General features: G+C 40.4%; 1 protein-coding gene across 4 annotated transcripts in view; it reads left to right on the top strand.

Annotated features, from left to right (window-relative positions):
* The first annotated feature begins 1456 nt into the window (after positions 1–1456).
* The window catches only part of LOC113034677 (equilibrative nucleoside transporter 1-like), a 40578-nt gene continuing 16324 nt past the window's right edge, over positions 1457–25710 (top strand). The window contains exon 1 of one of the 4 annotated variants that reach the window (XM_026189501.2): positions 1457–1613. The gene's annotated coding sequence lies outside the window, so the exon portion shown is untranslated. Of the gene's footprint in view, positions 1614–15386; positions 15729–25710 lie in introns of those variants that run through there. The other 3 variants (XM_080288286.1, XM_026189502.2, XM_026189503.2) reach the window with 3 other exon arrangements.

Here is a 25710-nt window from a genome sequence, read left to right as displayed (position 1 = left end):
GGGAATCCAGTTGTGGATGAGGAGAGATGTGCTCTGCCTCACACACGATCGCCCACTGTTAGGTTGGGTTTGGTGTGGAGGAGGACAGCAAACGTGTGAAATAAAACATGCATGCATAGTCACACTAATAAGTGTTGGCAAATAGAAATAAGTTGCATCATGTTCACATATTTGTGAAAATGCACCGTGAATAGCACACCAGATATTTCTGTGAGTTCACTGAGTAAATATCTGAATACTGGTGGACCATTCTGTTTTTGTTTTGCAGGTCTCATCTCGCTCCTGCTGCTGATGTTTTAAATGGCATAAACTCAAAGACAGTTTGTGGAAAAACCTTGAAGCAGGCCACATGACACATTTACCCCCTTTTTTTTCTTTTCTTTTTTACCTTCTTTTGCTAATCCCGCAATATATAAATCAGATGCTGGACCCTTTGAGATGAAAGGAGCTCCAAAGAAGAAAGAATAACTGATGATGATGCTGCAGCTGGGGGTAGAAGCTGTTTCCTCACATGTCCCAGCTCTCTGCACAGAGCTGGATCAAGCAAAGCCTCGTTTTGTCATCTGTAACTTTATTTATAACAAACCAGCAACATGAATAAAAAATGGAATTCGGGGTTACAAAATAAACCATCTGTGCTGTAAAGCATCCACAGAAGGCGCGCACATTTCTTATCCAACATTAAGTGAGAAAAAACCCCCAACCATAAATATGATTTCCTTCTAATTTATTGGTGAGTTTCAGAATATACCATCACTAATTCAAGCAAACATTTCTCAAATTACACCCTCCTTTCTCGATCACCAAGTTAATCCCGAAAGGGAAATCGTATCTCTGCGCCGGACTTCGCTCATAAATATCAGGTTTAAGCTATTTTTTGAAAAAATATTTACTTAAAACATTTCTCACTTCTTACAGATTCGCAACATCTACTCTGTAACAATAAATACCTCTCCGTGTTTTTAATGAAAATAATGCCATATGGGTTGCATTTTCTTATCAGCACTCCCCGATAAAAAAGTCACGAAATGTTCATCCAGAACATGCCTGCGAAATATTCACTGATAGTGTATCTAATTTGTTTCCAAGTCTTTACAACGATTTGAGCCATGTTTACTTTTAAACACAGACAGCTGCAGTATATGTAGAAGATATACATGGGACCTGGGAGGATGCATACAATTAATAGTGCATAAATTAACACTCTTATGAGACTCTTATGGTTAAGAGTAGGTGGCTGCTGGTCCACAACAGTGTGAGACAGACTGTGGTGACAAAATGCATGGACGAATACTTAGATAACTGTGTCCTCTCTCTCTCTGACCCAGTATCAAGCTCTGGTTGTAGTTTTAAAAGGATTATAATCTGGTGGCTTATTTGTAAAAACCCTGGCCCGCTATTTGACGAAATCTAGACCAGTCACAGAAATCCCTTTCGCCTGCCACCCCCACCCTGCAGTCAGTAGCCCATCTATGTGTGCCAGCTGCACGAACAGGGTCTAATTTCGCGGCTGAATGAGACGAGAGAAAACAGACGAATGAACGCGTCAACGCTGTTCCCCACAAAGCTCCGTGCTGCTCGAATGTGAGGTTATCGCAGGCTGGTTGCATTAGGTAAGTCTGTGTTCCTGTCTGTTTGGGACGAGCTGGTGAAACTCCAGCAGAACCGGTGACAAGGTCAAATGCTGCGCATGGTGCTGAAAGTGCGCCAGATGACGCGTGACTGAGGGCAGAGAGCTGTACTCGAATTTTGATGTGAGGCGGAATAGCTGTGGAACAGTCCACACAAACCCCGCGTTTTTGTTGTGATAGCTGCAGAGGAAGTTGAAAGATGACTCGTTTGGACTCAACGTTGGTGCAGGCCAGAGGTTGAGACTTGTGCACGGTTTGAGTTGAGGCGCCACAGCAGGTGGCAGTGTGAGAATGGAGATCCCTCCTTTCAAATACTCACACACACACTCTATGCAGCAGGAGATAACATGAAAGAGCTCCGAGAATAGACCCCACTGATCTAAAAACACTACTGTATCATGTGAACATTTGGCTGGTGTTTTCAGTGCTCACACACCATTTCAGACTCTCTCTCTCCCTGTCCTCTGTGTGCTTGCTATAATGTTGGTGGAGTGTGTTGCACCTTTAAAGCTGCTTGCATATCAGCGCTCCTGTGGCTTTGAGAAAGCTGCTATTCTCTCAGTGATAATATGGTCTGTTGGTTTTCTCCTGCAGTGAACACAGCTGTGCATGTAAAGAGGAGCAGGTTACATCCTCACTGGAGCTGATGTTCTCAGTTCGAAAACAGTCATCAAAAATGTAGTTGATCATTAGAAGAATTGATTTGTTCTCAGTCTTATCTCACTGAAACTGAAAATATTTGGATTTGAACTTGACAAAAGATAAAGGCAAGATGACCGCAGAGCTTTGTGAACTCATGCCGCTCCTAATGTTCAGTTATTTTATAGACTTGCCAATTAAAGGAGAACTACATTTCCTATATGCTGATTATTAAAAACCCCAAACCATACAAAACCATAAACATCACTAAAACATCATCGGGTGTCAGCTATTCCTGCTCCTCCTCCTTCGGAGGTTTAAAAACATTACCGGTTTCCATAATTTAGCCATGCATTCGGAGATGCAGCTGACCTATAAGAACATAGCAGCCAAGATTCAACAAAGTGCAGTCTGGTTGCAACTGTAAGCATGTTTTGTTCTGCTCAGTTGTAGAACAGAGTTTTAGGCTGACATCTGAAATGTAATGGAGTTTAGGGAGTGGTACTTTAAGCAGTGAACCCGATCACTGGATCCAGACCTCCTCGTCCCTCCTGTAGTTTTTCCCACTTGCACTGATTTGATAAAACAATTCTGGGGGAAACTGGGAGGGGATGTCAATCAAATTCCAGGGGGAAAAGAAACCACCCCCACCCCATGTCCCCACTTTAGCAACACCCCAGTGAGTAGCACTTTACTAGTTAATGGGCCTTTGTTTGCAAAATCTGTTACCGTAAGTTTCCTATTCATTAGGAAAACAATAAAACTATGTGACATCCTGATTGTTTTCTCTTGTTCTTGTAACAGAGGCACATAGATAGAAGTGATTAGATTACAGACTGCAGAAGCCGAGGATCATTGTGAGTTTGAGCAAGATGCTGAACTCCCTACTAGCTCTGTAACCGGCCTTCAGCACCTTATTAACTGAGCCCAGTTTACTGTCCTTTTCTGCAGCTCTCTCATTTTGATCTCCTACCAGGACGTTATGCCCTGAGACAATTATGCAGCTATAATTAGAAAGTTCAATCTGAAAATCAGACGGGGGTGGAACAGCACGTAGTGTGAGTGTGCAGCAGGGTAACATGATGCAGTGGACTAACCAAAACCGAATCAAGGTCTTAAACACAACTGACTTTATTTTGTAGAGACAAACCAATCTGTTTATGTATTTAACTGGTGAAATAGAAGGAAATGTCCTTCACAGTTTCATGAAAACAACAGTTGAAATAAATGCAAAGGAAAGGAAATCCTGTCCTGCTTTGACATGGCCCAGAGGAGGATCCCAGTGTCTTTGGTTACCTCCAAACCTTTCTTCATCTTTGGTGGCACAAACCGCTTCAGATGTCTACTTATTGTTTAATGTACACTTTATGGTCATTTTGTTAGGGACACTTGTTCAACTTAATGCATTTAGGCATGTAGACATGGTCAAGATGATCTGCTGAATGAGCAAGAATGGGGATTTAAGTGACTGTGAATGTAGCATGGTTGTTGGTCTGAGTATTGTAGAAGCTGCTGATCTGCAGAAGAGCATCTCTGAAACAGATTAGACAAATTAGACAATAGGATGTTGATCTAATGAGTCCCAGTTTCTGCTGCGACATTCGGCTGAGTCAGAATTTAGTGTAAGCAACATGAAAGTATGGATCCATCTTGGCATGTAACAAAGGTTCAGGCTAGTGCCTGTAGTGTAAGGGTGTGGGGCATATTTTCTTTGCGCACTTTGAACCCGTGGATCATTTAAACACCCAAAACCTCAGTATTGTTGCTGACCTTGTGCATCTCACTTACAGTCTACTGTAAGTAGTGCTAGTTTGTGTGCTAACATACTCAGGTGACACTGCTTTCTGCAGTGTTGTTTTACCATTAGCAAGAGCAGTTGTTTGTTGAAATGTTTTAGGGCAGTTTTGTCTTTGTGAAATGTTCAAAATAAGCATGATTAAGTGCTGAAAGACTTTAAACAATTAGTTGTGCTCATCTAAAGAAGGTTTATTTAGTTCATTATCACAAAGTAAATACCAACAAAAACAAAAGCAAGAAACAGAAAAAGTGAAACTGCAGTCAGCTAGTTATTTTAAACATCTGCATTGATAACAGTGTATCACTAGTTAAGTACTGGTTAACATGTAACTACAACTTCACAAAGCTGTTAGTATGTATACAGACTTCCATGATGGATATTATGATTAACTTACTATAGAAACAAAAGGGACAAAAGGAGGGTGTCTGAACTAAACTGAGAGGGCTTCTACAGTCACTAAAAATAAAGAAGTCTGAGATTACAAATAACCTGAGCGTATTTCTGCAGAAAATACCCAGGAATGTGGTCTGATTAAGTTTCATCAGTAAATAATCTCAGGTTTTTTTTCAGAAGTCGAATAAGGCATATTTTACACAAACACAGAAGTTTGTTGAGTTTAGTTGAGCAAACTGAGGTCCGTTTGGTTTTTGTCAACTAAGGCTCACGCCTATTTGTCTTCGTTGCTGGTCAAGCAAAGTAGATTTCATAAAAATGAGGTAGTTGCTTCATGTTTTTTCATGTGAAGATAGAAGTTACGATTACATAACATACCAATGATGAGAGTTCAGGGAAACTCCTCGAAATAATCAGAAACATATGTTTGCCATTTAAATCTTTCAGCTAACATCGGAACGTTGTTTAACTTCCAGGCAGCTTCAAATTTGTTGTTTTCAGTGTCCACAAAGTAAACTGCCTGTAAATAACAGAGCAAAAGGCTTTTTACACACTTTGAGAAAACACTAGCAGAAATTCAGATAATTATCAGACATTCCTAATCCGATCTTATATCAGATTTGTGAAGAATAATTTTACAAAAAATGGTGACTGTGGCTGCAAAACAAGCCTAAATCATCACTTCTTCACCACCAAGGTTGACAGTTGGTACGAGGTATTTATTCTGATATGCCATGTTGAGTGCTGTGAATCTGGTTTCCGTTACACCAGGATCACAGCTTTCTGCTGCTGCTGCTGCTGCTTTTCCTCAAAAGAAAAAAGAAAGAAAAGATGAAAGAAAAGGACAGGGCTGACTTTGATACTGTGGTATAATTGGGACATTTGTGGAGAATGAGCAAGAGTCAAGACCACACACAAAGAGTGAGCCAAGGGCGAAAACTAAATGGATTACAGGCACAAGGCTGACTGTAATTTCTCTTCTCACTTGCACTGAAATTAAGCCCAGTTTCTTTGATCTGGACTACAAAGCTTTACCCAAAGATCTGGGAAATACTAAGTTTAAGATTTAGAAGAAAGAGAAACAATTCTGAGGCTATTGATAGAAATGTATGACTTACTAGATGACTTGGGTCTACTCAAAAAACATTCAAGTCATGTGAATAATGTTGTTGCCCAACATATCTAAATCTGCAGACTGATATATGCATGCCATTTTGTGATACACGCATACAGCACACAGTATACGTCTTTTGAGGTTTATGGTTTCCTTAATTCTGAAAACATTTTGCAACCAGGCTAGACTGCAAGACAACCACAAGCTCATTGCACACCAGTGCGACAAGGTTGCATGCATAAGAGGGCAAAGCAGGCTTTCCTGTGTTTTGGTATCTTTACATCATATAAAGAGTGTTCTCCAGTCTGTAGCTGTTTAAATATGTTTGAAGAGTCAGTGTCCTTTTTCGTCCTTCCTCATATGTAGCACACAGCAGGAGACTAGCTGCATCAGTAGTATTCTCACTCTTGCGTGTATTCCCTGGTTTATTCTGTGCCCCATTACTTGGAGTGTTCTCACGTCAGTGCAATCAGACATGACATAGTTTTTTAGCTGGGAGCTGGCAGGTAAAAGACTTTCACCTCCTTTGGGTAATGTCTATAAGTCCGTCTATTAAAACATCCTAAACAATAGATAAATCCAAGGTCAGTATAAAAAGAGAATGTTTATCTTTATTTTCTTTACAAAAATGAATGTTGTTAGATTCTAGATACTGTTGCGTTGTTTGTTTGTTTTTGTTTGTTTCATATTCAGTTTTTTTAAAAAACCTTTTGGAAAAAATTAAAATCCTTGAGGCATCATTTAGTCTTTTATCTCTGATTTACTGAGATCTTAAATCCTCCTTAAACATTTAAAAGCATATCACACCTTTATCAAACAATGCTTTTGCAAAATGCTAACTCCGCCTCCAAATAATGATATTGTTGACAGATGTCGGGGTCTGTTGCATGATCGTCTGTGTGATGATGTCATGCCACTTGTGGTCAAAGTCTCAGCAGTGCAACTTGAGGCTAAAAGAGAGTAGAGGTGTCATGTAAACAAACACAATATAATATATGATAAACATGCTTCTTTTGTTCATTATCTATTAATAATAAATGAAAAACTGTAGAACTGAACCTTTCCCACATCTCTGTTTGAGATGCATTGATGATGGTGACCATGACACGTCTCACAGTCACTGTTTGGCCATGCATGTGGCAGATGCCTTACACTTAATCATCAAGTGTCACACTGCCATGTGGTCCACACGCAGCTGAGGGATCTGGTGTCAGCTTAACGAGCAAATAAAGGCCAGCCTACAGTTCATCCTCAGTGTGAAACAAGCTGTTACAGTGTCCTTCTACCTCTCTTTAAGCTAGTGGCTGTCTTTCTTAAATGCCGCCTTTCAAAAGTTGAAAAGCTTGTGCCCAAAACTCTGTAATTTTTTTTAATAATCATTTATCATTTATTTTATCATAAATAAAATTTCAAGTTTAAACTTATTTCAAAAAGGGTCAGTGATATATATATATATATATATATATATATATATATATATATATATCAGCGAGTGGCTCCAGCAGATCCCGGGAACAACATCGGAGATCTCTGTCCAGAAGAGCGCAGTCCTGGGAACAGCTAAGATACTGCGCAGGACCCTCAAGCTCCCAGGCCTCTGGTAAAGGACCCGAGCTTGAAGGATAAACCGCCCGCAGGGGCGTGCTGGGTGTTTTTTTTTATATATATATATATATATATAATGTTCTTCCTCTACCTGTGTGTTATACTTGTATAACTATGTATGTGACAAATAAAGAACCTTGAACCTTGAACAATATCACCAAAGTCTTGTTTTTTTTTTCTCCATAAAACAGAATAAATCTGTTTTTATCACTTTATACTGCGCCGTTGTATAGCTTTGCTTTTTTGATGACTCCTCTGACCATCCAGACTCTTCTTGCCATCAAGGAGCACTCATGTGATCAGTGATTATGACATAAAATTTTGAAAGAAAGCAACCAGAGATACGGTTCTTTAGGCCCACGGTTGTAACTGTCTCTATGCTGGATATAGTTGGTAAGGACCGAGAGGTTGGGAAAGGTGGAAGGATGGCCACGTAGAATAAAGCCTGACCACAAAGGTGTCCCTTTACTTTTCTACCAATCCTGCCCACACATCCTACACACTTCCACTCTGTTTGGACATCCTTGTAGATGCTTCAAACTATTCTCAGATGGAAGTAGAATATAAAGCTCTACAACACCACGACTAGTCAGGAGACTGAGGAAAATACTCATACTTTTGGAAGTGCATCCAGTTTTTTAACTAACTGGAGCTCTGCAGTCATTGCGTACACACACAGGCTTATTGTAACCAGCAATTTTAATTTTACTTTTTTGACAATTAAAAATGAACTTTAGCAGCTGCCTCCAACACCCTCCTTCCAGTTCTCATCTATATAAGTTCCCCCAGTTCTACAAGCTGTTCATTCTCATTTACGTGCCCCACCCTCCCTCCCCTTTTCAATTCTTTAACTTCTTCAATTCTCTTTGGCACATGGGGATCTGCCAGGCCCGGGAGCCATTCCCCTTCGAGGCTTTCCCCAAACCGCAGCTCAATTCATGTCCAAGCCATTCACCTTTACCTACTAAGACGCTGACAAACCGAAAATGAGGACATGGGCCCAGCGAGTGAAAACAACATTTTTATATGAATTCCTAAGACCAAGCACAGAAAAAACTCTGTATTTTCATGCAGAACATGAACTGCAATTCATTGTTAATGTTCTGGATAAACTATGCAGAAAATTTCCATAGTTTAAATAAATATCTGACTCCATTACTAATCCTTTGAAATCCAGGGTGAAACTGAAGAACTGCAATTTTTTTTTTTAAAGTGACTGTAGAGAGCCTCATCACCTGACTCTGACAGTCTGAAATTATGTGCTGTGCCACTGTGAAAATATAATTTCACTAAACACATTTCTTAAGCAATTACAGCCTCAAGTGTGCCTTTGTTTCCATTATGGTTTCAACAGATGGCCTGTGTGTGAAGTGGAGGGAGATGAAAACAGTCAAGGTTAAATAAGACTGGGAAATCAAGAACAATTGAGTACTGGGTTTCAAATGGGCAACCACACCACAGAAAACAGACCTCCAAAATGTTAAAAAAATAAAGCCTTTGCATCTGGTTACCTCTGCTTGATTATTTTCCCTTATGGGGACAGACCAACAGGATGGCTGTAAGCTCCTGATAAGATGTAAAGCAGGGCCTGGGCGAAAACTGATGGCATTAAGAAGAGTGGCAAACAACATCAAGGAGAAGAGTAGATCTATAGATGGTCATGATCTGATAGCCAAATGTACTCCGGACCTAAAGTCTTGTAACAGCTGTCTGTCAGTGGGGAATTCAGATTTCCTGAGCTGTTTTCACAGATGATGTTATGTAAGTAGATACTCAAAGAAAACACAGGCGGCTGCATGCAAACACGTATACGTTTACACGCATGCAGTCATGGACTTCAGCTGCAGTTCAGATCATGTGCAGAATCGCGAGATTTCTCACATTTACTGCAGTTTAATATTTGTTGTGTGTGTCGTGGTGAATGTCTGTGCGGTTAGTTCATAGTAAAACTGGGCATGGAGACTTTGGATTCAACAATTTCAAAGACACTAACCTTGTTAAGCAGTTATGAAAAACACATGTTGTGACATCACAGATTGAGTTAGCTAGTGCCCACATAAAAACAGGGATTTTATGTTTTTAAGTGGGGTTTTTTCTGTGCAGTTTCTGCTTTTCTCTACATGAAAACACACTTTTAGCTCACTTACAATTGACTGACCTTATAGATAGATAGATATTCAGACACTGTTTGCATAGTTTTGACATAGAGGCAGAGCGCTTTCGTCATCTCTAATTTGTGCCTCCTCGTTCCCTCTGTCTACTTGCCTGTGACACGTAAAGCAATTTCAGTGTGTCATGTTGGATGCAATCAGTTCCTAGATTGCATCAGAAGGACAGAGGAGACTTGCTGGAGGAGCTTTAATCAGGGATGCACAGAGCATGTTTTTAGTGCTTCTTATTAGCCAATATAGAGCTTTGTGGGAAGGCTTTTTATGATAGTGCTTGGATGGATTCAGTTCTAGAATGAGTGAGGGAAAACGTGGATGTTTTTTTAGGTTGGTTTGTGTGTCACACAGTTCTTGCTTTGTGTTCGGTTGGTCACCGATTATACCTTTCTATCTTTCTGCAATTCTCATCTGAACGATGATGATGATACGTGAATGTAACTCATGGCTTGAAGTCTTGGTACCTGGGACTCGTGATGCTTTGAGATTTTAGTTCCTGTTTAATATTCTTGAATGTTGGTTTGTGCTTAGGGGCTGCATGGTGGTGCACTGGTTAGCCCTGCTGCTTCATTGCAAGAAGGTCCTGGACCCTGCAGAGTTTGCATCTTACTCTGGCTTCCTACAGAAGTCCAGTGATATGGATGTTAGATGTTAGGTTAAGTGGTGATTCTAAATTGGATGTAGGTGTGAGACTCAATGGTGTGTTAGCCCTACAACAGACTGGTTAAGAGTCTAAAATAAAGGGCCAATTTCTCTCAAGTAAGGCACCTAGACCCCCAACCCCTTGTAAAATGAAGGATTTCTTCAGTTAATTTAGAATTAACTCCAGCTGCATATTAACCATGCCTGTAAGCCAGCAGTCTTAAGGATGAAATCAGATAAAGCCACGTTAAGAATCTGGGTTCAGAGCTGCAGGTTGCTGACACCTTCCTTACACCACATTGGGATTAAAACCCTAGATTGAAATGCACTGCAAACATTTCAATGTATTAAATGTTGACCTGTTATGCCTGAGAAGCACTTGCCATTTGTTATGAACTGTGGAATAAAGCAATTAATTGTTTGTTGGTTCCAGTTTCCATACTTCTGGGCTTTTTTTAGTACCACTTTATTTCCTGGGATAACAGCAGCTCTTTCCAGAGAACTGGTCTCTGTCCTGTCGTCAGAACAAATCTGCTACAACACAAATTAATTTTAAGGATAATAGAAATGTAGAAATGACAAGAATGCACACTCACACAGCCTCCGCCTCCGCATGTGCAGAACAGACTCGCAACTGTTCGCAACTGTTTTTTTGAGGGCAACTGTGACTGAGAGTGGTGTGAGAAATTTGTGGGTGGGTTCCCGCTATCTCAGAAGATCTACGTGTCAAGTGCTCTTAAGTAAGGCACCTAACCCCCCGACTTCTCCCCGCTGCCTTCTCCGTGTGTGTTCATTGCACATGGATGGACTCAAAATTTCTGTGTACAGAACAAACACACCTTGTAAAATGAAGCATTTCTTTGTTTTAACATCATGTAATTCATACATTTTAACAGCATTCAGTGGAAGGTTAAAACCTGCTCAAACTGACTTAAATAACTTCTGTTCTCTGTCTCCAGTTTCGTATAAATGTGCACACCTGTTTGTCCATCCTGAAATGAAAAATGAGCTCAGTGATTGATGGAAAAGATCATTTTTATGTGCAGGAGCGATTCATTTTTCAGATACGCTTAGATAAGCTTTTATCAACACTTATACATACCAAGTTAGTGATATATGAAGAAGTGATTTAAGGGAATTCAGCAAATTAAAGTCTGATGGTTTCTGTTTTATTTCATGGTCACACAGAAGAATGTGAGCAGCAACTCTTCAAGTTGCACAATTTGGGACTAATGCCAGTTTTAAATTTTCCGGATTTGGATGTAAATCCCATAATGGACTGTTTCAAAATCCTGTCCCTCAACGCACCTCCAGATTGAGGGGAATTCCTTGTCTGTGCAGTAGCAGATTTGCTGATGGTCCATTGTGACAGGGATTTCATAGTACCGCGTGACCCTTGCAACGACTCGCACTCAGTTGGGAGTTTGAAGGGGCTTCTGAGGTAATGAAAACAGGGATTCCACTCTCACATATCTTTGTGAGGAGTTTTTCTTTGTTTGTTTGTCTTTATCACTTCAGTCCAAGTTTTAAACCCTAAAAATGGAGCCAGGTCTTAAAATCCTCATCCTCCAGTAGAGAGCTTACTTCACCCTGCTTCCTAAGCCATTCGGGGGTTTAGAGGCCATCCGTTGGGATTCCTTTCTTTACCACTGTCTTCTTAAATCTCAGTATGTGGTCAGAAAGCCACTTCCAGCCTATTCACGTCATGCCCTCCTCCTCTCTCTGCGTGCACCTCTTATGCCACAAACTTCACAAGATGTTCTCGAATTAGACGTGTGATGTTTATTTGCTTAACTTTTGTTCTAAAAATGGCAAAACAAGGAAGCTGTTCGTGGGTCAGCGGGAAGCGAAGGGGTTAAGCATTTCATCTGACAGCGACACAACAAAAAGAAGAAGGCCATTGATTGTTTTTTCAGGCTCTCATTGACAATATGAAAGGTTGCTTTGGCTGCATGTTCAGCTTGTGCAGGCTAAAACCGCCTCTGCCAGATGTCACACAGGCGCTCCAAAGGAGTCAGTTTTCGCCAAAGACCACAAACACGCACACCCGTTGGGTTACAGTTGCTGCTGTTTTCTCTGCCCCAATTTTCTGGTCGTCACCTGCATTTATCTTTCCCACATTACCCGTCAGATATCTCTGCGTTCATGCTCAACATTGCCTCATGAAAGAAGTCTCTCATAGAACCCATATTCTCTTTTTTTCCTTTCTTTTATTTTCCTTCTCCCTGGCAGTCTCAGTCCTCTTCATGGAAAAACCCAGTTAAGTTTGTGCCTTACAGCACTGACAAGCTGCTAACCGACTTTCCTCTTTGGCTACACAAGCCAATAAACAAGCCACAGACATATATAGTTACAAAAATACATTTGAAAGGCCAGTGATGGAAATGCTGTGCAGTTTTGTGTCTTCACACCAGCAGAGAGAGAGAGAGACAGTGGACCCTCAGTCCTCTTTGCTCAGCTCGTCGTTCACTGGGTTTGGGTTTGCAGGGAAGCAGACAGACTTGTTCTCCGTCACAGATGGTTTCTGTCCGAAACCGCCGCAAGCTTTTTTTAGACTGAGGGGAGACAGGGTGTGGATGACTGTGTACCTACCACAACTATATGAGTAAACAGGGTTAAGTGTATCCAGACTCGACACAAAAATGTCCACAAACAACGGCCCACGTTTTATGATGAAATTATATGCTGGTGTCTCTTTTTGCACACTCTTGAGACAAGCTGTACTCTAAAAGATTCTGTAAGATGTTTGTATTTTATTTAGAGATACAGCAGGCCAAAGTGTTGCACAACAGCAATAACCGATTCCATCTGTTTCCAGCTTTTGATCACGACAAAAACTGGACTCAGTTCTTCTAGTACAAGGGAAAAAAAATGTTTTCGGCATTTTTTTTTGTTTTACACAAATACAGCTCTTTAGGAATACTAAATAGGCTTTCTAATCTTGTCTGTGGGTGATTTGCCCTTCTCTATATGCCTCAGACTGTTAAACTTAGTCAGCTTTGGCCTTCAGGGAAAATTCCTGTGCCTAATGTCTTTGCATTCGAAAATACTGTAGGTTAGTGTGAATAATAGTAATGCATGGTAAATAATTGATTGTACATTTTTAATTAAATCAACTCCCTCCATATTTAACACCAAATTAATTACTGGTAACTATTTGTATTGTGCTGCTTTGGAAATACAGTACTGTGCAAAACTCTTGAGATACCTCTTATTTCTTTATTTTGTTTCCAAGGAGCCAGACTTTTCTTGTAATTTTCTGAAGGGGTCTTGGGCAATAGTTATCCAGGCTCTCTGAAGATCTTTGTCTTTGGATATTGGCTGCTTTTTTACTCACTGTCAGTCCAGTCTTTGTATCTGACCAGAATGTTGTTTTGTTTGTTAAACCACTTAACACAGACCTATGAATCACTCAAGCATAAAATGTGCCGAACTCATGGCACATGGCAAAATCTGATTTTAAAAAGTGGTTGCCCCAACAAGGTGATTCCCAAGGAGCTATATTAGCTAAAACTAGATATTTCTCAGTAACATCTATCCTTAAAACATTTGAGAAAACCATTTTGATGCAAGCTCAATCATCCAGGTAAGGAAATCCAAAAAGATCAGTGGTTGTTGATCAGTAGTCATGAATATTTGCATATTAATGATCAAGGAACTGACCTCACCTCTCCTCACCTGGAGGAGGTGAGGAGAGGTGCAACAATGAGTGTTTATAGCATCTGTAAAATATGATGGAGGCTCTGTCATGGTGTGGGGCTGCATTTCAGCCTGTTGTGTTGGGGATCTTGTCAAAACTGATGGAGCTGGGAATGCAGAAAGAAGGGTTTGATTTTAAACCACTGATACCATCTGAAAAATGTCTTTTTTGGCAACAGGTTTATTTTTCTGCATGTCATGTCATGGATTGGCAGAGCTCAAAACTTGACATTACTGAAGCAGTGTGGGATCATCTTGATAGAAAACGGAGCAAAAAGCAGCCAGCATTCAAAGAAAAGCTTTAATTGTCTTTCAAGAAGCCTGGAGAAGTATTCCCGAAGACTACTTTAAGAAATTACTAGAAAGCTTGTCTAAGAGAATGGCAGTGCTGAAGAGTAAAGGTGCTCATACCAAATATTGACTTTCAAACTCTTTCAAAAATTATAACTGTACAAACTCTGTTTTTGCCTTATGTACTGATTTCTGTCTACATCAGAGAATAGGATCAAAGAATACATTCATTAGGATTGTCGAACTTTGTGATTGAATTCTGAATCATTGCTTCTCAGGCTTCAAGTAGAAGACACATTAAATTCCTTTTCTTCCTCTATGGGAGAATCGCAGCTGATGGGTTTTCATGACCAAAGTTGAAACATCACTCAAACATGGATTTATCTCTGTTTGCATCACTTCCAATCTATGTAATGGTGCCTTGCAGAAACTTTGTTTCGTGCTTCTTGCTCAGCAAATGTGGAAACTCCCTCAAGACTTGCTTATGACGCTGACTGTGCAAAGGTGTTATCAAAGCAAAAGGTGGTTGCTTTGTTATAGAATATATTTAGTTGGTGGTATTTTTGCTTACTTTGTTTTTTTCGTTGTTATTTTGAAGTTCTGAATTCTTGTAGCAAAAACAAAGAAAAACCATGCTGTGCTGTGGCAAGTACTTTTGCATTACTTGGTTTCATTTGTACCACAAGCTGCTTCTTTAGAGTGATATAATTTCCACATTTATGGTTGTGCTGGTCACATCAGTAGTGATATGATTACTCATCAGAGATGTTTCAAAAACAGTCACAGACATTGGCATTACACATCCAGAAAGTCTTGGGTGGCAGATGACATTTTATTGTCGTCCCACATCGAATACTCAAGCTTCCTCCGCCTCGTCACTGGTTAGGCTTCACGGCGTGCCATTCAGGGATGATTTTGAAAGTGCAGTTGACTTGCCGAGCCATAACATTTTATAGTGTGTTTCCATAAATTGTATTCTTTCCGTTTTTTCCTTTTAAATAGAATTACAGTGTAGAAACACTTTCTTATGAGTAATTTTTTTATTCATTGTTTATGAAAAAACTACACCTGACTAGTGTCAAAATATGCTTATTGAGGAAAAGCTAATATAACAGCCTTCTACTACACAGCAGTTTGTTTGTTTATTATGTTATATATTAATAATCTTGAGCTGCAAGGTTGTATCTAGTAGTTGTAGTTGAGCATGTCAAATCATTGTAGTAAGTGTAAATGGGAAGTGTTTAACAAAAAAATAGGAAAAAAATAACCTTAGTTATGTCAGTTATTTTTCACTGACATACTGTATTAACAAAACTGATTTGAAATCACACAAAAAACGTGGCATGGGGTGGCATGGGGTGCCACCCCATGCCACCCCGTGCCACCCTTCTAGATCCGCCCCTGCGGATAGTGCTGAAACGAAAAAGCTCGATGAAACACTGTCTGAAACGAATAAGCCTGAACTACAAATTAAAAACAATGCAGAAAACTTAAAGGCTCGGAGCAAAACTCACAGACTGTGACAAAAGGATCCTTTCGTGTTGTGTTTGGGCTCATTTATTAATTTTAGATATTTGTTTTTATACCCTGGCGGGCTACCACCCAATAACAGGCTTATTTTCGTCCCCTGTGCGCCTTTTGTTGTTCTAAACTTGCGATAAATGATTGGGTGATGATCATGCCACGAAGGCGTGTCTGTCTGTTCATTTGAGTAGACGAGTGGGACAAGAAACTCCACCAACTCCGGTAAGGTAAGACCTCACACTGCAGTCAATGAGCGCTAGTCTGTACTCACAGACGCTTATTTTACCTTTATCATCAAGGATCGCCACATAAATGCGCGGTAGTTTGAAACCGCCTTCAGATTAAGCGTAAAAATAACGTTGCTGTTGTATCGGATGCTGATTTGTGCTGTTATGTTAAAGTTACGAGGCCGTGGTTCGTTTTTATACCTAAAATAATCTAAAGAGGTAGAAAAACAGGCAGACTGACCGGGGCTTTCGTTACTCCGTGGCCGCGTGTGTCCTTTGTTGATTTAAATTAAATTTAGCGCCACGTTTTCGCGCTCTATCCCGGCAATTAGACACAGACGGTCCGGCTAGAGAAGAGGGCTGACTAATGGGAACATTGTGGTGCTAAAAAACGCTGTTTCTTAACGCATTTTTTCATTCCTGCGCTTCGCATTTCGCCGGTTCTTGTTTCTCTCAGCACGAGAGTGACACATCTAAACCACTGCTGCAGCTTCTTCCCGAATTTTGTGATTAAAAAACAAAAGACTCTAATGAAACTCTTGTCGAATGAAAGAATTGCATATAGCAGTGCTACATTTTTAGATAACCTTGTGATCAGTCGTTGGACACGTGGTTGGTTGTGTGTGTGTGTGTGTGTGTGTGTGTGTGTGTGTTGGCAGCTGTAATGGGCTCTTCAACGTGCGTGATGGTATCACACAGGAGCTAATGAAATGAATTGATGAGCAGGTGAAATGAATGCATTCACCGCTTAAGCATGCCAGTTGTAATCTGAAACCATAAGTGTGGTTGGAACAGGGGAGTGGGCATCCTGTGGGGTTCTTTCTCTTGTGGTTTTGTGATACTTAGATGATTTATAGGGGGTAGTTCTGTTGCAGGCTCTCTCCCTTACTGAGTGTCTTTCCTGGCCTGGCTTCAGGTCACATGAATCTGTGTCTATTTGTGACTCTGTGACCCCTGAACAGAGAGAAGAGTGCGCCAGAATGGCAACTTCCCCCCCCCCCCCCAGTGAACAGCTGATGGTGCTGTGACCACCACAGGGTGACTAGTAAGAGTGGGAGTTAAGTTTTCACCTGTTTCCTGAGCTTTAACCAGTCTTCTTGGTTACAGAATATAGCATAGATCATTTTTGGCTAATGTGAAGGAAATGATTAGGCTAAACTGACTCACTGCCTTGTATTTCAACTCAACTGTGCCGACTGTAGTGCAGTCATGGAGCTGCTGTTGCCAGTCTGCTATTCATCCAAACCACCTGAACCAACTGAAAAGACGGGCAGCTGGAGAAAGGCTTTGTTCCTGCTCCCGCTAGAGTGGCGGGAAAGGAAAATGAGTGTAAAGACAGCAGGTCACAGTGAAGACAACAGATCTGGAGACCTTTTAACACCCTTTCTTCTGGTGTGAATTGGATTTCTTTGTAAATTCTAAGGATTTATAATCCTGATACTCTCAGTACCTCACTGAAGTCTCCCTTATCTCCCTGTGTTATTGATTCCTGCTCTTATTTGCCCATGCAAATAATTATTCCCAGTTTGAGACAGCAATCTATGTAAGTCACTGGATTGCTTTTGTAGGTAAAATCTAAAAAGGGGAAAAACCTAGACAGCATGGTTGCAGTAGGTAGTAGTTTGTTTCTAAATAAAGATTGCAGTAGAGAGTGCTTCCTGTTGTTTTTCACTTCTTATAAATAGATGGAGTTATGAGTAATAAGCCAGATATTGTGTTTCAATTGTATTTCCACTCCCAGCTCCAGTGATGTTAGAGGTTTGTTGAATTACCTTCATTGATCTGCTTTCATTGTGTATTGGGTTGTTGTGCAGGTCTGCTTGCTGTGAACGTGACAACTCAAATCCCTTTTTTGTATACGTGATGAGATTAAGGTATTTGCCAACGTCTCAGGATATTCCTTGAATATGAGCTGTCACAGTCATTATTTGTATTTATTTATTTTTTTTATCACTGACTGAATAAAAGGCCTGTACAGGCACGGCGTTTGGTGATGTCCACTGACTGTGACGTTGACACCAAATAGCAGCTTTGAGGTGATGAAAAACTGAACTTTTATGCAGCATAAATTTGCTGCCAGGGCAGGTGGTTGCTATACTGATGCATGGCCCAGTGAAAATTGGAAAGCAGTGTGAAGATATTGTGTTACTGTTTACTGTACTTAGTTTGCAGTGAGGCAGGAGGGTGTGCAAGAACATGTATGAGCATGTGAACCTAAAATACGTTAAGAGATAAAGTACATGTAAAAGTCTTGTACCATCCCTCAAATCTTTATTCAGTTCTTTATCCTATTAGGAATAGAAACATGAGAAATGGATGCATTGGATTTATTGAAATGTGTAACAAAGTGACTAGACACATAGTTTAAACTAGGTTTTGTCATATGTGTAGACACACCTCTAATTAGGTGCCTTTTTTATGCTTGAATAATTCTTTTGACACACACACACAAAAACAGGTTGGTCTGAAAACGGTCAAGTACAGGACTGGACTAAATGAATGACACATTTCTAGCTCCTTGATAGCGCAATGTAAAGAAATGAGGGGTGGCTCAAGATCTTTGCACATCACTGTAGCAACATATATACTTTGACAGCATATAACTTGTATCTCAAATGAAAGTGTTGCAGTTTTTTGCTGTTCATTGCTCTTAACTTGCATAAAAGTCAGGGTGAGTGGTTGCCCGCTCTCTACGAGAATTGGCAACCAGAGTAAACCACTTCCTTATGTAGTCTGCCAATAAAGTGATGGTCAATAACGCAGCTTCACACTTTAAGCTTTGAGAAACTGAGCTGTAAACCTTATTCAACCCAGAACTCCTCTCTTATTCTCTCTTCTTTGTTCAAAAATGAGCTCAAACATGTTGAAAATTTTTTCTGGCCCTTTTTTTTTTTTTTAAATGGAATTTTTTGCTTCACCCATGTCTTCCTCCTTTTTTTTCAGTCGTTCAGTTTGTTGTTCTCTTTAGACAGAATCAAGATAGTGAAACTGTCCATGACACAAACTGGAGGAGAGACTGCGTGAAATTGAAATCAAGACTGTAAAAGTCAACGTACTACAACGTAGCTATAAAGTATTCCTGGGTGTCCTCAGTCTGAGCTGTGGAGCAAACAGAAATTTCTGTGTGTGCCTCAGTTTGTGTGTCATACTTGAACCCAGGGCGATTCTAGTTCAAACTTCTAGAGGGTTTCAGCTCCCAATCATAACGTTATCCATACAGTGCCTTCTAATTAATTAAAAAAGATATGCCGTTTGCAAATGTCATCAGCCCTTTTCACATTTGCAAACTTCAATTCAGTTGGAGTTGCTTTACCATGTTACCTTCAAAAGCAACCTAATTGGTTGGATGACCTATTGTAGTGTTTAAGAATAAGCCGAGTGAATAGTCGGAGATCTCAGTCTAATCCAGCCATTTTAGGGTGGAGGCTTTAGTTATCAAACCCGAGGCAAAGGCTCAGTCAGGAAAGAAGTATCGTCGTATATCCCAATTTTATGACTAGAGAATAGATCTGAAGTCTCTTCGTCAGTGTAGTGGCAGTCATCCTGTTTGAGCCATGTTTAGAGTGGTATGAATCCTGAATAAACTACCATTCATATTAATATGCGTTGTTTAGAATATCCACTGGCATTTTTTAAGTGTGCTGCTGGAAAGCACACAAAGCATCCATGAAATAAATGAAAAACTACTTTGTGAAACCCAAGTATTGTTTTTCCAGCTAACTTCACCATCTGCTGCCTCCTTCTTTCTCCTTTGTCCTCTCTCTATCCTCCGCACTCAACTAGAAATTAAAAAATGGCAAAAATATAACCTTATAATAATTTATAAGAGCAAGTGGGGGATCCACAATCGATAACGGGACAACACAGCTTTATAATTTTTAGTGAATTTTACTACACGTCCTGTCTTACCTGTTTATTTTTGCTCCGTCTCTTTGCCGTCTTCATCCTGCTCTCGCCCTTTCTCTCCCTCTCTATGTTAAATATTACAGTCAAAGACATGAAGATGTCAGGTGCAGATTTCAATTAATCACAAATAAACACCGAAGTTTTACTTTGCAAACATTATATTTGCTAACTAAATTGTGAAAATAACAGCTGTATATCCATGTGCCTCTTGTGTGAGTGCTTATGAACTCCAACTCTGGAGCAGCCGGCTTGTAGTCTTTGTTCTGCTCTGCTGCCTCGGTGAGCTCAGCGTAGCGGCACATGAACCAGCTTTTCACCTCCTGCAGGTTGTGGTTAATTTGGCCCTCAAGTGCACAGCAGATTACCAGAGCAGAGCAAGCAGTCCCTGAGGTTGAATTGGAGTACATCCAACTGTGTGAGATTCTTTCTGGAAAGGTGCTGAATGGCCTAAAGGGCGGCCAAAGGAGCAACCTGGGCCAAAAGCCAGCCGGTAGCAAAAACAGGAGACTGGAAGTGCCAGTTAAAGTTAAAGGAGTGTCCACACAGGAACTGATTCACTCAGCACACATCCCTTTGTAGCTGACGGTCAATTGCTAGTGGGTGTTGCAGGTAACAGTTGCCTAGGTAACTGTTGTATTTGCCACCCCGTCATATGCCAATCAACACTATCCTTTACTGTTATTGTTGTTGCCTTAATTGCTCATATTGAAGTTCAGAAAAGTTCTCCTGTGGAAATCATTCCAACTTACTTTCTTGGAATGTTCAGGTTCGGGTTCAGAGCTAGTTTGGAGCGAGTCACAATGACGACTCAGAGGGTTAATATTGCAGAAATTCCTTTTTTTTTTTTCCTTAGAGAGGATTCCAAAAACATTCAGATTTGTAGGTTAATATTTTTAGGGCTTTATTTAGTGGGAAGTTTATTTGTGTTGCGGTGGTGGGATGCAGTTGTGGAGCTAGAATAGAGAGTTGTAAATACATACTGATGGGGAATCCCGCGCTGTAGGAGGGGATGTATTGGAAAGCTTGATGATAAGTGCTGTAGATCAAAACCACTATTGTGGTAGTTTCCATGCTCTGTCTTCGAGAAATTTCGGACCTGAAAAGCTATCCAATCACAGCTACATATTGCTTGTTTTTTTTTTTTAACAACACCCCTCCGTCCTACTGGTTGCACACACTGATCATTTAATGGCACACGCTAATGCTACTGATATCAAAATCATTTTACATCGTGGGCCACATACAGCCCACTTTGATCTTAAGTGGGCCTGACCAATGAAGCTCCATTGTCTGTGAGTGTTAAGAACTTTAACTACTATTGAATCCCTAAAATAGCTCAATTTAAGAAAGAGAAGTCTAATTTCAACAGTACAAATTGCAGAAAAAGTTCTGATAGCTTATTGCTCAGACTGTTATTTAATTCACAGGGTTGGGAGGGTTCACAAACTTGAGCATGACATGTCTCTTCAAGATTCTCAGTATAAAACTATCCAGTCTTCAGCAGTCATGCTAAAATAAACAGCACCACCATATCCATTTCCTCTGGTTAATTCCTAGAAAAACAATCCAGTTCCAGTCTAGTTGCAGTTTAATATTACTAAGTCAATATGCTGTGACTTGAAAAGGGTTTGGCTCCCATTAGCACTGGGACATGACCTCGAGGAGAGAGTTTATTCTTCACACACCTCATCATATGACCAGCATCAAACTATTCTGTAACTCAGCCTGGGGATAAAGGCGTCTCTGTTATAGAGGTGAGAAAGAGGAACTTCTAACCTTTTCCATCCATGTTTAGCTCTGATTTAAGTGGCATTTTAACTCTAACTTCTTACCCTCCACTGTATCCCACTTTGAAAAGCTCACTTCCCCATACACCAAACCCCTTGTCACTGTCCTTGTCTCTAAATTCAGGCCAACACGCCACATAGACATGCATTACTTCCATAGCACGTGCCACTCTTTTTCACATGCCAGCAATAACTGCTGAGAGATCACAATGAGGAAGATGGTCATACCATCTGTGCTCTCGGAATCAGCCTCTATTGTTCCACCTATACCCGCAGGACACACATTTGTATGGAGAATGTTGCGTTCAACGACTGCTTTTTAACCCTCTCAGGCTCAAATTAAACTTTTTGTTGCTAATGCACAACCAAGTCCTGCAGTGGTACTTCTGAGTAAAAAAACCTCATAAAATATGTATGTGGGGTAATCAGGTTGTTAGTTTTTAACTGTTGCAAATCAGCAACGCCTGCCTTGAGAGGGTTAAACTTCTCAGTGTGGATGGTAAAGTTTAGATCATGCCCAGAGCACATGACTCCTTATGTGTGCTGTTTTGCTTGGTTTTAACTTAATGAGGAAACTGCATTCAGAACCTCTTTAACTTTTAAGCCTGCACAATATAGGTTATTTTACAGCAAGCTTTGACTTGCTATAAAAAAGGATGCCAATAGAGTTTCTTTGTCTCTGCTTTGATGCAGTATACACATAGGTACATAGTCACAAGTTTTATGTTCTGAGTACATACATTAATAATTTCAAATTCATTTTTACCTTAGTAATGAGAACTTTTCAAGATTTAATTGTAATCAGAATAAAAGACATGCTTGAAACATGCATTCTTTGTAACGTCCACCAGGAGAAAGAGCCCTGTGGTTTTAGATAGCCTGATTTGTGTAGAAGTCTGTGAGGGCTTTCTCATTCGTTCCTGTAAATGAGCTTTGGCTCAGATTTGGTTGAGGTTGTGATGAGGATGTGGATTTATGTTTGTGCTCCAACACAAAAACAACATGGGTCTTGCAATATTTAAGTTTGAAGATCATTTTTACACTGTGTAAAATCTTTATAGTTGGATTAATGACACAAATGTGAGAAGAACAAAAATGACTTTTCAATTTTATCAAGTATAAAATGAGGTGAATACGGGATGAGAAGCCCACTTTATTGTAGCATCATTGTGGCGTGACCAGACCAGATTTTTCACATACATTTTTGGGCTGGTCTGAATTGCCCTAGTTCTCCTAGAGGGGGAAACAATAAATTGCCACCAGTGCTGTTAAGTCTTTGTTAACTGAAGTGCTGATTGTTGGACTTGGACATCGTTGAGAGGCTAGCCATTGAAAGTGTTAAAGTGCACCACTCTACAGACTGCAAAGTGCCTGTGTGAGTGAGTGTGTGTTTGCTGGGCACCATTTCAGCACCAGGCAGCTTATGCCAACTGGCTCGTTTTGATGGCATGTTAGGTTGAGAGAGGCATACTTTACAGGAATCTGGGACAAGGCAAAGCTGGTGAATTTTAAGCACACTGTAGTGTATGGCTATGGTCAACATCAAGCCTCAATAAGCTGCTCTGATAGACTGATAAATGTCAGTCTATCTAGAGAAGAGAGATGTTTAAAATACTGATTTAGTGGTGTGATTCTCAAAAGGCTTTTCAGGAGAAAGAAGTTTAATCCTGGTCCTTTCTTACTTCTGCACGGCTGCAGCCAGTTAGTCACTGTGTGAAAAGAGCGTCAATGTCAGATTAGTGGTTTTGGAAAGTTACAAAATGTTGAGTCACAGTTCTCTCAGTTTTGACATTGAAAAGGTGTGGGGAAACGGGGATAAATAAAGCTCAGACAATATGTGCTCCTGTGGATCCATACATCTGTTTTCTTAGCTGCTCATCCCATTAAAGGTTGTAAGACCCATCACACTGAGACACACCGAAACACACACTCACTTTCATCAATTAAGCTAACAAACATCTCTTCCGATTGTGGGAGGAAGCCTGAGTACCTGGAGGAAGGCAGCACAGAGACAGGATGGGCACATGTGAACAGAAACACGAAGATAATTTCCCGAAAGGTCAAACTTAGCTGCCAAAGACCTTCATAACAGGAATCGTGCTTTGATACATAATTTCCTAGTTGATTAAATGGGAGGAAGAAAAAGGAAGTAGGGAAATATTCAGAAGATGGTGAAAACCTTTAGTGGGCAAGGACAAACTCTATTTTTTAAAAGAATAGTGTCTGTGTTTAAAGGAAAGCTGAAACTCTTAATCACATCGTTCAGTTTGCATATTGTAACCTTAACTTTGCGCACAGTGTAACAAATGTAACAAAGGTTGTTTCTAGTGTGAGGGGACGTTGTTGCAGTATTTGTCTGTTGGTCCTCTGCCCCTCTAACAATCCATATAGACCCGTCTCACTGACAGGGGTTTCTCACAGATGGATTCTGCTTGTTCAGTCCCATGTTTGTACGATTAGCTAACCTGTGTGTGCATATAGAGGACCCTCTGTCCTCACTCATAGCTCGCTCATGACCAGCCAGTTAGATCTGGCTGGTCATGGATTCATAAGTTCTCTCAGCAGCACTACAGAGCTTCTATCACACTTTGGAAAGGCAGTTAATTCAACTGTAGCTAAGTCAAATTGTATACATATGTTTCCTTGATGTGATTAACTTCACATTCTGTTGATGATTTTGGTTAAATTTGAAGTATTTTAAACATTTCCTTTTTTTTTTTTTTTTTTGTGTGTCTTAGAAAATCTCACAAATACGCTGATGTTACTCTTTTTTTGACCTTTTATGCAGCTCAGATTGTTCGTCGAACAGTTACATATCGTTTGTCTGACTGTGAGAGAGAACAGTTTTAGCCACGCAAACAGACGCTCTTTGTTTGTGCGTCAGCTTCAGACAACTTCTTATGTGATAAGGGATGGGGTGACCCTTTATGACTGTAGTGTTACTTTCTGAGGAGTGTCTAGTTCCACAAATTATCTTATGTGAGAGGAGGATATCATTCGCTCGCCAAGCTGCAGATTTCATGTCATCTTTATCTTGACGAAAGGCAGGAGACTGAAATATGCATTAAATCCTCCTGCTATCAATCGCTCATTGCAGATTGAATTTAATGCAGAATTTTCAACAATAAATACTTGTCGGCTGTGTCCTCTCTTGTAGCCTTTGCCATGATGTACTGTGTTATTTGGCTCATCAGCCAGTCACCTGTTGCTCATGAGAGAAGGCAGAGTCTGCACATCATTCGGCTGACTTATCGCTCACCTCTCATTACTGTGGTCTGCAGCAGTGTGAGCTAGCAGAGCTGGGATTCAGTGTTAGGTTAGCATATATTACTGAAGTAAACATCTCTGCAAATGTTACAAATGCAGTCATGTGATCTTCATTTCTTGCCTCCCGGTTACGTTAATGCTCAAAGTGCAACATTTTGCAGTGGCCTTGCTCACGCTATTTCCAACAGCTTATGGGCCCCCTTGTAGTTGCCACATTGGTTTGTTTTGCGAGATTGTGGTATCACCACAGACCTGTCAGTGTTTTGTTTTGTTTTTTTTTTCCCGCTGTCACAGCTGACCCATCTGCGTCCAATAGGAGAGGTGCACGACAAGCCGGAGCTACACCCAAGCACGGCTTGTGCAAGCAGGTCCGACTGCACTTTTGGTGTGTGTGATCCTTCACGAGTGTTTGAAGGAAAGTTTTGTTTCATTTTTAGTGTGGCTTTTTAATCAAAACTACAAAACTGTATCTGCTTCAAATATTGGTCATCAATCTTTCTGATTGCTACTAATAATAAAAATGCCATATCAGCCAATCACTATTTCATGCAAACAAAACAAAGTGACTTTTTGATACAAGAGAGTGCGGCCGTGAACCATACCACCATATCAGTGTTTAATTTCACCATAAACACTGATCACCCTGACAGATTAGGGTAACACTTCCTCTCACCGAAAAAGGTTTCCCCTCCATGTTAGAGGCAAAGAAGTGCACCCACTGTGAATACGTCAAGTCCACAGGATACCGTTTTAAATTCAGCCCATTAAAGTTGAATAGTGCAGTTTGTTAGCTTAAACTTTGCTTTATGTTGTTTGGATTGACTTGATGCCAAATTGCTTTGTTTTTTTTTAAAGGGGTAAGTGTTTTCTAGTGAAGATTTTCTGTTTGGATGTGTGTCACACAGATATCTGAGCACATGTCTTCCATCAGATTCAAGGTTTGAAAGGAGTTGGGGAAGCACAAATAGTTCTGGATAAGTCAATAAGAGGCAGTGAGAGCAAAGTGGATGGGGAAGTGATAG

Source organism: Astatotilapia calliptera, chromosome 13 (genome assembly GCF_964374335.1).
Source record: "Astatotilapia calliptera chromosome 13, fAstCal68.1, whole genome shotgun sequence".
Taxonomy (NCBI): Eukaryota; Metazoa; Chordata; class Actinopteri; order Cichliformes; family Cichlidae; genus Astatotilapia; species Astatotilapia calliptera.
Note: the sequence above shows the minus strand (reverse complement) of the source record. Positions and strands in the feature narration are given on the sequence as shown.